Source organism: Macaca nemestrina, chromosome 7 (assembly GCF_043159975.1).
Source record: "Macaca nemestrina isolate mMacNem1 chromosome 7, mMacNem.hap1, whole genome shotgun sequence".
Classification (NCBI taxonomy): Eukaryota; Metazoa; Chordata; class Mammalia; order Primates; family Cercopithecidae; genus Macaca; species Macaca nemestrina.
Genome location: NC_092131.1, coordinates 4,883,336 through 4,898,100, shown reverse-complemented (window position 1 = coordinate 4,898,100; position 14,765 = coordinate 4,883,336). Strand labels below are relative to the sequence as shown.

The following is a 14,765-nucleotide window of genomic DNA, read 5'->3' as shown; positions in this document are numbered from 1 at the left end:
CTCCCAGGTTCACGCCATTCTCCTGCCTCAGCCTCTCGAGTAGCTGGGACTACAGGGGCCCGCTACCACGCCTGGCTAATTTTTTGTATTTTTAGTAGAGACGGGGTTTCACCGTGTTAGCCAGGATGGTCTCGATCTCCTGACCTCGTGATCCGCCCGCCTCGGCCTCCCAAAGTGCTGGGATTACAGGCATGAGCCACCGTGCCCGGCCTCTTTTCTTGATTTCCAGTGAATGTATGACTGTTAAGATTTTATGTTTTCATAAGGCGAGGTACTTTCTACAGAAATTCAGTCTTTAGTCATTAAACAGCAGAGGGCACTTGGAGGCTAGAGTGTCCAGAAGTCCATCAAGCTAGTTTGGATAAACCCTTCCCAAACCCTGCCATAATTTACATCAAAACTTTAGTTAGCAGAATGGGAATTTTTGAGTAGATACCATTAGAAAAATAAAATAATTTTCCAGTTGTGGTTCCCAAGTTCCCCAAACTTATGTCCTTAGTCCAAGCTGCCCCTTGAGCTTCAGCTTCGGACCTGCATATTAACAACTATTGAGTCCTTGGTATGTGCTGGGCACCCTCCTACATGCCAGGGCATGGCAGGAAATGATATGGGCAGCTCCCTGTAGTCATGAGGCCTATGTTCTAAGGCAGGCCTTGAAGACAGGGAAGTCCGTGTGCTGATTCCAGAAGAATAGAGGGGGCCTGGCAGGGCTGGGGGGAGGTCAAGAGTGGAGTACTTCACATAGCTAGTCTCGGGGGGGCTCGTCCTGGACCTGCGGACAAGGAGGCATTTTGTCCACAAACCTTGAGAGTGAGTGAATGGGGCATGACTGGGGCCACCAGGTGTTATTGCTTGAATGACACATAACCTGTCTCTAGTGGAGCTCTTGATTCCTCCCTACCCCCATCCAGATGCTAGAAGACTGGGGAGCATTTCTTGGTCCCTCTTCTTCTCTCACAATCTGTCATTGGTGCTCACTTCTGCACCCTGTTTTCCCACGTGCCTGCTCCCCAGCCCAGGCAAGCCCTCTGCTGATGCCGGAGGCCCCAGCTTGTCTGTCCACTTCACCCTAGTTCTCTCCATGCCCTCCTCCACGCCGCTGTCAGAGCTTCTAAACATAGGTGGCCTCTTGCCCTTCCCTGGAAACCCTTTAGGGGCTCTGACTGCATTCAGTGCACCCTGCATTCCTCCTGACAAGGCCTTGCGTCTCACTCCTGCCCAAGTTCCAGCCCCAGGAGCCTGCCTGCCCAGGAGGCCGTGATCATTCACCCTGGCTACTGCCTGTCCTGCCTGCTGCTTTATCCTCCTTTTTCTAGGGGCCTGGGGCCTTAGTCTCCCCGTGTCTGCACCTGGAGTCCTGTTGCCTGTCCTACAGTTTCCTCCTCAGCCATCCCCACAGGGCTGTGCCCCTTTCTAGTAGCCATCTTTATTTTCTTATTTTCTTGTGGAGATGGGGCCTTGCTATCCTGCCTAGGTCAGTCTTAATCTCCTGGCCTCAAGCAGTCCTCCTGCTTTGGCCATCTTTAGATGAGAAATCGCTCACCTGTGCTGCCTTTCACATGGAGGATGGGTGGATGATTCACAGGGACCCGCCCTCCTTCCCGCAGAGTTGGGGTTTTTGTGTAGGGGATTTTTCTGTCAGTTATTTTTTCCTCACCTTTCAGAGGAGTAGTAAAAGAACTAGGCCATTAGTGGTAAGGCAGGAGGGCAGTGACCACCACAGCTCCAGGGGAGCTCTCTCATCCCTACAACTGGCAGATGTTCCACCCTGTTTTCATGGCGCACAGAAAGGTAGGCACATAGTGATGTGGTTAAGTAAGCTTTTGAAGTACAAGATGGTGAGTTAGTTGGCCTTTTTACGAAAAAGGAAATGGAAAACTAGCACCATGGTCTTGGCATAATTACTCCAACATGCAAATCAGCACTGGAAGGAAGTTGAGGCAGCATATGTCTGTGCTCCACTAGTCCTTAAGACACATCTGAAAGAAAGGAAATCTTATTTTATTAGAGGCAAAGGAATACGTGGATGGAATGCATGGTCCAGGTGTTTATAACTGTATATTTATTTGGCGGTTGTTTTGGATGGACAGGAAGTGGGAGGGGAGGGCACAGAGAGTCGCTTTGGCCATGTCCCTGGTTTGCCACAGGCTGATACTGGAGCATTGCTAAGTTTCACAGTGGAAGATGGATGTGAAAGAAGAACACACTAGGCCAGGTGCAGTGGCTCACGCCTATAATCCCAGCACTTTGGGAGGCTGAGGCAGGCAATTCTCTGAGGTCAGGAGTTTGAGACCAGCCTGGCCAACATGGTGAAACCCTGCCTTTACTACAAATACAAAAATTAGCTGGGCGTGGTGGCACATGCCTGTGATCCTAGCTACTCGGGAGGCTGAGGCAGGAGAATTGCTTGAACCTGGGAGGCAGAGGTTGCAGTGAGCCGAGATTGTGCCACTGCACTCCAGCCTGGTCAGCAGAGCAAGACTCCATCTCAAAAAAAAAAAGAACCATACTAGTCAGGTGCTAGAGGGCTTCCCAGGAAGCCTCTGGGGGAAGGAAATGTCTGAGAAGTTATTTAAGAGGATTTGTTGGTAACAGAAAAACTTCCAGATTGGTCTAGAAGGTGGGCCCTAGCTGTAGACCCATTTTACAGGACATAACATGAATATTAAAGGCACATTTTCAGTATTTGGGGAAAATATATCCTCTGAGTCGAATGACCGATGGCTGTTTCTAGAAAAATTTTAGTTGTCTTGAGTTTGGTGATAGATTGACCTTTTTTTTTTTTTTTTTTTTTGAGACAGAGTCTCATGCTGTTGCCCAGGCTGTAGTGCAGTGGCACGATCTTGGCTCACTGCAACCTCCACCTCCTGGGTTCAAGCGATTCTCCTGCCTCAGCCTCCTGAGTAGCTGGGATTACAGGCGCATGCCACCACACCTGGCTATTATTTATTTATTTATTTATTTATTCATTTATTTATTTATTTTGAGACCGAGTCTCACTCCCGAGCCTGGGTGCAGTGGCGCTATCTTGGCTTACTGCAGCCTCTGCCTCCCAGGTTCAAGTGATTCTCCTGCCTCAGCCTACCAAGTAGCTGAGACTACAGGTGCGTGCCACCATGTCCGGCTAATTTTTTGTATTTTTAGTAGAGACTGGGTTTCACCATGTTAGGATGGTTTCAGTCTCCTGACCTCGTGATCTGGCTGCCGTGGCCTCTGAAATTGCTGGGATTACAGGCATGAGCCACCGCGCCTGGCCACACCCGGCTAATTTTTGTATTTTTAGTAGAGACGGGGTTTCATCAGTTGGCCAGTCTGGTCCCATACTCCTGACCTCAGGTGATCTGCCTCCCAAAGTGCTGAGATTATAGGCGTGAGCCACCGCGCCTGGCCTAGATTGACTTTTTTAAAGCTCTGTGTCTCCTGGAAATGGAATGTATCCCAAATGAGGATTATTTTTAAGCTTTATAATAAAATCTTTCACAGCATAGACTTTTAAAGACCATGTGTAGACAAGAACAGATCTTTTTTTTTTTTTTTTTTGAGGCGGAGTCTCGCTCTGTCGCCCAGGCTGGAGTGCTGTGGCCGGGTCTCAGCTCACTGCAAGCTCCGCCTCCCGGGTTCACGCCATTCTCCTGGCTCAGCCTCCGGAGTAGCTGGGACTACAGGCGCCGCCACCTCGCCCGGCTAGTTTTTTGTATTTTTAGTGGAGACGGGGTTTCACCATGTTAGCCAGGATGGTCTCGATCTCCTGACCTTGTGATCCGCCCGTCTCGGCCTCCCAAAGTGCTGGGATTACAGGCTTGAGCCACCGCGCCCGGCCTGACAAGAACAGATCTTTAAAGGGAAACCTCAGTTTGGCTTTTGAAAGTTCATCTGATTGAAATTAAACTGATGAAACTTACTCCATCCATGCATTACCAAAAACAAGTTCTTCAGCTACTTAAGGAACACTTCTTATGGAAAATGTTTAAGTAAGCGATTTGAAATTCAACATATGCTACTTAAAAGATATCAATTGAAAAGATTCACAGATGAAGCATTTTTTTATATTATTATTATTTACAGGTGATATGGAAGACAGAAATAGATTTCTCACCTTTAAAGAATATGTAGTCTCCAGAGTGGGGAGGGCAGACTTGCAGACAGTGTGAACTGTAGACAAGACGTGGTACTGTAATTAGTAATCGTGATAGTAATAGAGGCAGAAACAGAATGGGAGGAAGGGACATTGGAGCACGGCATGGGAGTAGTGGTGTCTAAAACAGATCGGCAAACTATAGGTCTAATAATAGTTTTTATGTGTTTAAAGGATTGTAAAAATAAGCAAAGAAGAATATGTGACCCATGAAACATAAAATATTTACTGTCTGGTTCTTTATGGGAAAAAAGTGCCAACTCTTGGCTTAAATTTTACCAAAAAACAAACAAACAAAAAAACTCCCAAAAAACTGTAATGTTTAAGCAGGAGTTTTACAAGAGAAAGAATTTTGATCTTGAGGGCATTGGGTGAGGATGGGGCGGTGCAGTGGGAGGGAGAGGATAGATACTGTTCATCACACCAGTGCAATCGGCTGTGGCGGGAATGTCGGGTGGCCTCAGTGTGTGGTGAGGACAGTGATCATGGCCCCTCTTACAAGTTGAAGCTCAGTTCTGGAGTGGTGGACCATCAGAAGCTTATAAGTAGGAGAACGTCATTGTCATAAATTAGAGTTAATTGTGAGAAATTCAAGTAAGTATTCCATTGTTTTCTGAGATGTGCTCTCCTGAACTTTTAAAGTAGTTCTTCAGAAGTGATGGCACTGTTCACAAGACGCTGGCTCTGTGGTCTTTGACATGCAGATGGGCACAGAATTCCTGACTTAAGGCTAAAGATTTATCTTTAGCTTATCATGATATGGGCTTATCATGATTGTTTTGATCAGTAGGAAGACATCTGTGAAGTCTCAGTGATCCTATAAATTGAGGAATCTGAGAGAATCAAGAGAAAGACAACGATTCTTGCTGATGTCAGTAACTGTATTTCAGCCGTTAAACTTCTGCACGGAGAAGGTCAGTGTTGTCTGCTGTGTCAGCATCCGCCTACCTGGGTGTGAATGTATTCTTTGGGAGATGAAATGTAGAAAAGGTACCCCAAGTCTGTTACACATTCTGGATTCCCAGAAATAAGACATCTCTGAGGGTAGAACCTTTACAGTCACTTATATCCGGAAGGAATTCTTCTAGGAGAAAGCTGAGTAAAGGTATCTTAACTTTGTATGTATACCCAGAGAAAACACATAAAGATAAAAATAAAATAATTTTCCTCATTATCCCCACACCATTAGCATCTTGGTGTATAGTCTTTGCATCTTTTTTCAGTATGTATGCACTTAGATCATCTCGTAGGACTCCGGGCCCATGCATTTTACACTTTGTATCTCACTGTGGAGTAGAGGACAGCCTGATCTTAAGGGGATGCGGAATTGCTGCATCCCCATGATTTTTACTGCTTTGATTCTCCTAATGAGCCCTGTTGCTGCTGTCTGTATTAGCACCTTTCTGAGCAAACAATGGGCACCTTTTTTTTTTGTTTTCTTAAGAGAGACAGAGGCTTGCGATAGTTTGCTGAGAATGGTGGTTTCCAGCTGCATCCATGTCCCTACAAAGGACACAAACTCATCCTTTTTTATGGCTGCATAGTATTCCATGGTGTATATGTGCCACATTTTCTTAATCCATTCTGTCACTGATGGACATTTGGGTTGATTCCAAGTCTTTGCTATTGTGAATAGTGCTGCAGTGAACATACGTGTGCATGTGTCTTTATTGCAGCATGATTTATAATCCTTTGGGTATATACCCAGTAATAGGATGGCTGGGTCATATGGTACTTCTAGTTCTGGATCTCTGAGGAATCGCCATACTGTTTTCCATAACGGTTGAACTAGTTTACAATCCCACCAACAGTGTAAAAGTGTTCCTATTTCTCCACATCCTCTCCAGCACCTGTTGTTTCCTGACTTTTTAATGATTGCCATTCTAACTGGTGTGAGATGGTATCTCATTGTGGTTTTGATTTGCATTTCTCTGATGGCGAGTGATGACGAGCATTTTTTCATGTGTCTGTTGGCTGTATGAATGTCTTCTTCTGAGAACTGTCTGTTCATATCCTTTGCCCACTTTTTGATGGGGTTGTTTGTTTTTTTCTTGTCACCGCATGTTCTCACTCATAGGTGGGAACTGAACAATGAGATCACTTGGACTCGGGAAGGGGAACATCACACACTGGGGCCTATCATGGGGAGGGGGGAGGGGGGAGGGATTGCATTGGGAGTTATACCTGATGTAAATGATGAGTTGATGGGTGCTGACGAGTTGATGGGTGCAGCACGCCAACATGGCACAAGTATACATATGTAACAAACCTGCACATTATGCACATGTACCCTAGAACTTAAAGTATAATAATAAAAAATTAATTAATTAATAAATAAATTAATTAAAAAAAAAAAGAGAGACAGAGTCTTGCTATGTTGCCTCAGGCTGGAGTGCAGTGGCTGTTCACAGGTGCTGTTATACTGCCCTGGATTATAGTACACTGCAGCCATGAACTCCTGGGCTCAAGCAGTCTCCGCCTCATCCTCCTGAGTCACTGGGACAATAGACCCGCGCCGCCATGCCTGGCTCTTGACCGTTCCCACACGCCACACCTACAAGGAGCTGTTTGCACTGTGGGCTGTTTGTGTTTTTTTTTTTTTTTTTTTTTTTTGTGCAGAGGTCAGATGTCTTAGTGCAAAGGTGATGAAGGCCTTCATTACAGTCTCTCAATTTGACTCTCAGTTTGATCTGAAGTTGCTAAGATGAGCTGACATTGTGAGGAGGATACTGCTACAGCAGTTGTGTGTGTTGTGTGTGTATGTGTTTGTACAAACAGTGTCTCACTCTGCTGCCCAGGCTGGAGTACAGTGGTGCAATCATAACTCACTGTAACCTTGAACTCCTAGGCTCAAGTGATCCTCCTACCTCAGCCTCCTGAGTAGCTAGGACTGTAGGCTTGTGCCACCGTGCCTGGCTTTTTTTTTTTTTTTTTGTACAGACAGGGTCTTGCTGTGTTGCTGAGGCTGGTCTCAAACTCCTGGCCTCAAGTGGTCTTCCTGCTTCAGCCTTCCAAAACACTGGTATTACAGGAGTGAGCCACAGCATCTGGCCTGAAAGGCCTATAACTATATATTATTGTTAACTGTAGTCATGCTACAGTGCTATAGAACACTAGAGTGTGTTCCTATCTAGCTCTCTCCCCATTTTTCCCATCCTCCTTCCCTTCCTAACCTCTAGTATTTGTGTTTACTTTTTACTTCTGTGAGACCAACTTTTTTTAGTTGTGTGTGTTGTGTGTGTGTTTGTACAAACAGTGTCTCAGCTCATTACAACCTCCGCCTCCCGGGTTCAAGCAATTCTCCTGCCTCAGCCTCCCGAGTAGCTGGGATTACAGGCATGTGCCACCTCACCTGGCTAATTTTGTATTTTTACTAGAGACAGGGTTTCTCCATGTTGATCAGACTGGTCTCAAACTCCTGACCTCAGGTAATCTGCCTGCCTTGGCCTCCCAAAGTGCTGGGATTACAGGCATGAGCCACTGTGCCCGGCATGTATTTTTGATAATAGCCATTCTAACTGGGGTGAGATGATACCTCATTGTGGTTTTGTTTGCATTTCCTTGGTGATAGTGATACTGAGCATTTTTTGTATATTTGGCCATTTGTATGTCTTCTTTTTAGAAATGTCTGTTCAGATAATCTCCCCCCGCCCCAGGTTTTTTTTTTTTTTTTTTTTTTTTTTTTTTTTTGAGATGGAGTCTTACTTTCTCACCCAGGCTGGAGTGCAGTGGTGTGATCTTGGCTCACTGCAACCTCCGCCTCTGAGGTACAAGTGATTCTCCTGCCTCAGCCTCCCGAGTAGCTGGGACTACAGGCACGGGCCACCATGCCCGGCTAATTTTTGTATTTTTAATAGAGATGGGAGTTTGCCATGTTGGCCAGGCTGGTCTTGAACTCCTGATCTCAGTTGATGCACCTGCCTTGGCCTCCCAAAGTGCCAGGATTACAGGCGTGAGCCACCCACCTGGCCAATTTGCCAATTTTTTCATTGGATTTTTTTTTTTTTTTTTTGAGACGGAGTCTTGCTCTGTAGCCCGGGCTGGAGTGCAGTGGCCGGATCTCAGCTCACTGCAAGCTCCGCCTCCCGGGTTTGCGCCATTCTCCTGCCTCAGCCTCCTGAGTAGCTGGGACTACAGGCGCCCGCCACCTCGCCCGGCTAGTTTTTTGTATTTTTAGTAGAGACGGGGTTTCACCGTGTTAGCCAGGATGGTCTCGATCTCCTGACCTCGTGATCCGCCCGTCTCGGCCTCCCAAAGTGCTGGGATTACAGGCTTGAGCCACCGCGCCCGGCCTTTTTTTTTTTTTTTTTGCTATTGAGATGTGTGAGTTCCTTGTATATCAGTCCCCTGTTGGATGAATAGTTTGCAAATACTTTCTCCCATTCTGTAGGTTGTCTTTTCATTCTGTTGTTTCCTTTGTTTTGCTGAAGCTTTTCAGCTTGATATAATCCCATTCATTTATGTTTGCTTTTGTTGTCTGTGCTTTTCAGTTCTTACTCATAAAATCTTTTCCCTTGGGAGGCTGAGGCGGGCGGATCACGAGGTCAGGAGATCGAGACCATCCTGGCTAACACGGTGAAACCCCATCTCTACTAAAAATACAAAAAATTAGCTGGGCGTGGTGGCGGCCGCCTGTAGTCCCAGCTACTGGGAGACTGAAACAGGAGAATGGCGGGAACCCGGGAGGCGGAGCTTGCAGTGAGCTGAGATCGCGCCACCGCACTCCAGCCTGGGCGACAAAGCAAGACTCCATCTCAAAAAAAAAAAAAAAAAAAAAAACTTTTCCCAGACCAATGTCATGAAGCATTTCCCATATGTTTTCTAGAAGTTTTATCATTTGGGTCTTATATTTAGGTCTTTGATTCATTTTTAGTTCATTTTTATATAGAATGAGAGGTGGGGATCTAGTTTCTATTTTCATTCTTCTGCATATGGATATTTAATTTTCACAGCACCATTTGTTGAAGGGACTGTCCTTGAAATCCAATGAATGTTCTTGGCACCTTTGCCAAAAATCAGTTGGCTGTAGATATGCAGGTTAATTCCTGGGTTTTCTATTCTGTTCCATTGGTCTGTGTGTCTATTTTTATAGACACACACCAGTTGTTTTATAGACCAGTACTGTGTCGTTTTGCTTACTACAGCTTTGTAGTGTATTTTGAGTTTTGGTACCTCCAGCTCTCTTCTTTATGCTCAGCATTGCTTTGGCTATTTGGGGTCTTTTGCGGTTTCATACAAATTTTAGGATATTTTTTCTATTTCTGTGAAGAATGTCATTGGTATTTTGATAGAGATTGCTCTTTTAATTATGTTGATTTCTTTTTTTTTTTTTCCCCGAGGCAGGGTCTCACTTCATTACCCAGGCTGAAGTGCAGTGGCGTGATCACAGCTCAAGGCAGCCTCAACCTCCTGGACTTAGGTGATCCTCCCACCTCAGCCTCCCAAGTAGCTGGGACTCTAGGCACATGCCACAACATCTGCCTAATTTTTTGTACTTTTTTTTTTTTTTTTTGTAGAGGTGGAGTTTTGCCATGTTGCCCAGGCTGGTCTCAAACTCCTGAGCTCAAGCGGTCCACCCACCTCAGCCTCCCAGAGTGCTGGGATTATAGGCATACGCCACTGCGCCTGGCCTCTTTTCGATTTCTTGATGGTGTTCTTTGATGTACAAAAGTTTTTAACTTTAAATGAAGTCCAGTTTATCTACTTTTTCTTTGGCTTATTTTGCTTTTGGTGTCTTGTCTTGTCTTTTTTCTTTTCCATTTGTTCGTTCCCTCCCTCCCTCCCTCCTTTCTTTCTTTCTCTTTCTTCCTTCCCCTGCCTGCCTGCCTGCCTGCCTGCCTGCCTGCCTGCCTGCCTGCCTGCCTGCCTGCCTTCCTTCCTTCCTTCCTTCCTTCCTTCCTTCCTTCCTTCCTTCCTTCCTTCCTTCCTTCCTTCCTTCCTTCCTTCCTTCCTTCCTTCCTTCTTCCTTTCTTTCTGTCTCTCTCTCTCTCTCTCTCTTTCTTTCTTTCTTTTTCTTTCTTTCTTACAGGATCTTGCACTGTTGGCCAGGCTGTAGTGCAGTGGCACGATTGTGGCTCACTGTAGCCTTGACCTCTAGAGCTCAAGTTATCCTACTGCCTTAGCCTCCTGAGTAGCTAGGGCTACACGTGATACCATTATGCTTGGTTAATTTTTTGAATTATTTTTTGTAGAGACAGAGTTTTACTATGTTGCCCTAGCTGGTCTCAAACTCCTGAGCTCAATCAGTTCTCCTGCTTCAGCCTCCTAAAGTGTTGGGATTACAGATGTGAGCTACTGTTCCTGGCTTGAAGTCATTTCTAAGAAACCATTGCCTAATCCAGGGTCGTGAAGATTTACATCTTTCTTCTAAGAATTATATAGTTTTAGTTCTTTTCTGCTGTGATCATGTGTGTATGTATTGGTTTTTTATTTTTATCTTTTTAAGAGACTGGGTCTTGCTATATTACCAGGCTGGAGTGCAGTGGTTATCCACAGGCATGATCATAGTGTACTGCAGCCTTGAATACTTGGGCTCAAGTGTTCTTTCTTCTTTAGCTTCCCAGGTAGTTAGGACTACAGTGCATAACTGTGCCTGGCTTATCGTGTGATCTAGTTTGAGTTAATTTTTTTTTTTTTTTTTGGCACGGAGTCTTGCTCTGTCGCCCAAGCTGGAGTACAGTGGCGCGATCTCAGCTCACTACAAGCTCTGCCTCCCGGGTTCACACCATTCTTCTGCCTCAGCCTCCTGAGGAGCTGGGACTACAGGCGCCTGCCACCACACTCAGCTAATTTTTTGTATTTTTAGTAGAGATGGGGTTTCACCGTGTTAGCCAAGATGGTCTTGATCTCCTGACCTCATGATCCGCCCGCCTCTGCCTCCCAAAGTATTGGGATTACAGGCATGAGCCACCGCGCCTGGCCTTGAGTTAATTTTTATGGTGTGAGATAGGGGTCCAGTTTCATTCTTTTACATGTGTATATTTACATTTTGTAGTTCATTTGTTGAAGGGACTATTTGTATTACTCTATTCTCGTACTGCTATAAAGAAATATCCCAGACTGGGTAGTTTTTAAAGGAAAGAGGTTTAATTGATTCACAGTTCTACATGTCTGGGGAGGCCTCAGGAAACTTACAATCAAGGCAGATGGGGAGGCAGGCACGTCTTACATTGCAGCAGGCAAGAAAGAGTGTGTGTGAGTGCAGGAAAAACTACCATTTATAAAACCATTAGATCTCGTGATAATTCACTCACTATCATGAGAACAGCATGGGGAAACCACCCCTATAATCCAGTCACTTCCCTCCCTTGACACATGGGGATTACAATTCGAGATGAGATTTGGTTGGACACAGAGCCAAACCGTATTACTATCCTTTCTCCATTGCATAGTCTTGGTGCATTTATCAAAAATGTATTGACCATAAAAAACACCTATTGACCATAAATATAAGGGCTTATTTTTGGACTCTAAATTCTATTCTTTTTTTTTTTAAGAGGCAGGGTCTCACTCTGTTTCCCAGGCAAGAGTGCAGTGATGCCATCTCAGTTCACTGCAACCTGCGCCTCCTGGGCTCAGGCGATCCTCTCACCTTAGCTCCCCAAATAGCTGGGACTACGGGCACATGCCACCACCCTTGGCTAATTTTTGTGTTTTTTGTAGAGATGGGGTTTCACCATTTTGGCCAGGCTGGTCTCAAACTCCTGAGCTCAAGCAGTCCGCCCTTTTCAGCCTCCCAAAGTGCTAGGATTACAAGCATTAGCTACCATACACTGATTATACAGGCCATAGTCTAGCCCCACACACCAGATTTTGAAGATTAAGTGTGGTGAAAAAAAATGCAAAATATCCTGTTAATAATCTTTTTATAATATTACATGTTGAAATGATAAAGTTTAATATTGCATTAAATAGTACACAGTAAATTTTACTGACTTCTTTTTACTCTTTAAGTGAGGTTGCTAGGAGATTTAAAATTATTTTTGTGATTCTCATATTTCTGTTGGACCAGAGGTATTTTTTAATAGCATGACATTCTGTTATATGGTCGATTATATAATGATCATATGATTGTGTCAGTTTCTTGATTCGGTTCTCTGTTGTTGGACTCTTAGGTTGTTTCCAGTCTTCTCTGTTTTCTACGGTACTGTGATGAATGACACTGTGGATGGGTGGTCATGCACTCCTGTGCCTGCTGTCGGGACGGAGCTCATAAGGAGGACCTGGGAAACATTTGCTGCACTTCTGAATCTAGTGCATGCAGACTTTTGTGTTAGTTGTTGAATGAGTTAATGAATACTTTATTTATTTTTTGAGACAGGGTCTCTCTCTGTTGTACAGGTTGGGATGCAGTAGTAAGATCACGGGCCCACTACAGCCTCAACCTCCTGGGCTCAAGCAGTCCCCCCACTTCAGACTTCTGAGTAGCTGGGCCCACAGGCACACACCATGCTTGGCTAATATTTTAATTTGTGTAGAGACAGGGTCTCCTTGTGTTGTCCAGACTGGTCTCAAACTCCTGGGCCCAAGCCATTCTCCTGCCTCAGCCTCCCAAAATGCTGGGATTATAGGTGTGAGCCACCGTGCCTGGCTGAATACTTTCATGTTAACCAACAATAAGGTTTTAAAATAAGGCTGTAAACAAATATTGATTGAGCCCCTCACAATGAGTCAGGTAGTTTCAAGGTGTGGGAACACGGTGGTGAATGAGTTCAAATTTGGGCCCTTTTGAAGGTCCGGAGGGATAACTTGGGGGAGAGGGATAGTCAACAAACCAATACATATGTCAGTTAATGCTAAATAGTTGTGTTAGGAAGGAAAACCAGACAGACTCTGGCTAGAGTCATGTGATGAGAGAACTATCCTAGGAGAGTCTCAGGGAGGGCCTTTTTGAGCAGGTAGCATTTGAGTAGGGACTGAAATAATCAAGAGGGAGGGAGCTGTGTTAAGATCTGGGAGAAGGGCGTTTTAGGCGGGAGGATCAGGGTGTACAAAGGCCTTGAAGTGGGAATATGCTTGGCATATCTGAGGAACAGCAGGGAGGACCCTGTGGGTAGAGCTTTGGTGAGAAGTGGTTGGATTTGGAATGTATCTTGAAGATGGAGCTGACCATCTTTGCTGATGGATTGGATGTGTGGCATGTGAGGAAGGAGGTCCTTTATGATCTAAGGAATTGGATGGTGCCATTTACTGAGCCAGGGATTGCCAGAGGCAGATCAGAGAGGAAGGGGTACTAAGGGCCCAGTGTTGGACCTGTTAGGTTTGAGATGCCTTTTTGATGCTCAAGTGGAGATGTTGAGTTGGTTATTGGATATACACGTCTGGGGGAATTACAGGGGAAGGGGTGCTGGAGATATATTTGAGAGTTATGAAAAGCTGTTTGGGCATCAAGCAGGATGGGTGAGACTTGACCACTGGATTTTGCAACTTGAAGGTCTTTGGGGACTTGGACAGGAGTGGTGTCAGGAGGCGTTTATGACAGGCAGAAGCTTTCACGGGGTATGGGGTTTGTGTGTTCACAGCTTCTTGAAAGAGTTTTCTTTAAAGTAGAATGATGGGGGAGTGGGGGTGCTGAGGACACGTTAGCACTTACCTGTGCTCTGGAAGGGAGGGTGTCCAGGAGGGAGGTTGACGGAGGAAGGACTAGGATCCAGTGCCAGAGTAGAGGGTGGACCTTGCTCGTGGGATCTGGAGGGAGGGCAGAGTAGACAGGCAGGCCTTCCTTTCAGCAGTGGAAGGAGGAGAAAATACCAGCTTGCTCCTTTCCAAAAGCTGAGAGTAAGGGTGACAAGGGGGAAAGGGGTATTGTAGGTATGTTATGGAGCTAAATGTGAAGTTTGCGTGAATTTTGAATACAAAATGTAATACTTCATATCCATTGAGTTGCTTCAAAGTGCTTATCCTTAGGGTTCTCTCTGCTGTGCCTTTGAGGGTACTTTGGTGCAAAAGTTTGAGAAGCCACTTCATTATTGTAGTCTATTGTTACGTTGTTAAATCTCACCCAAGTGAGTATTTAACCTTAAAGAGTTTGAGACTCACTGTTTTGTTGTCTATACTAGAGCTTTTGCAGCTGCTGCAAACACCCTCCATTGGTGCATCTTAATAGTTGTTTGGCAGTCACTTCATTCTGCACTGGGGAGGCTGGAGAGGGGTGGGGAGCTGTGGGGTGTCTGGAGGTAGTATGGAGAGCTCAGGATTCCCAGCCTTTCAGAAATGAGGTGGTGGAGGCAGGCAGGGCCTACTAGGCTTCTGAAGCAGACTCGCCAGGGACATTTTAGTGACCTTTTCCCCTGTGTTCTCAAAACACCTTTACAAATACACCATTTGTCTTTAATTCTGGCAGGGTGGTTTGCGTGAGCTGGGGGTAGTGCTGTTAGCCAAACTTTCACAATATTTAACAATCAGTAGAGATGAAAAGCTGTTTGGCTTCTTTCCCATCGATCACACAGCCTGCTTTTTCTTTTTGTACAATTTTAGTATGATTAACCCTCCCACCCGCATTAAAGTTCTTCAGCCTTCTTAGTAGAAAGCTCTGTGAAGTTCAATTCCCCCACGGAAGTTACTACATGGAGCGGAAGCGTTTGAGAAATCAGATCTTGCCTTTCTTCTTGTGGACAGATCAGGTGGCTGA

General features: G+C 45.3%; 1 protein-coding gene and 1 long non-coding RNA gene across 6 annotated transcripts in view; one reads left to right on the top strand and one right to left on the bottom strand.

Annotated features, from left to right (window-relative positions):
- The window catches only part of LOC105467377 (TNF receptor associated factor 3), a 136,016-nt gene that overhangs the window by 28,422 nt on the left and 92,829 nt on the right, over positions 1–14,765 (top strand). The window lies entirely within an intron of this gene.
- LOC139364171 (uncharacterized) lies at positions 1,898–13,810 on the bottom strand. The gene is made up of 3 exons (XR_011625486.1): positions 13,728–13,810; positions 4,097–4,152; positions 1,898–1,979 (listed from the first exon to the last, which is right to left on the bottom strand). It is a non-coding gene; the product is annotated as an uncharacterized lncRNA (long non-coding RNA).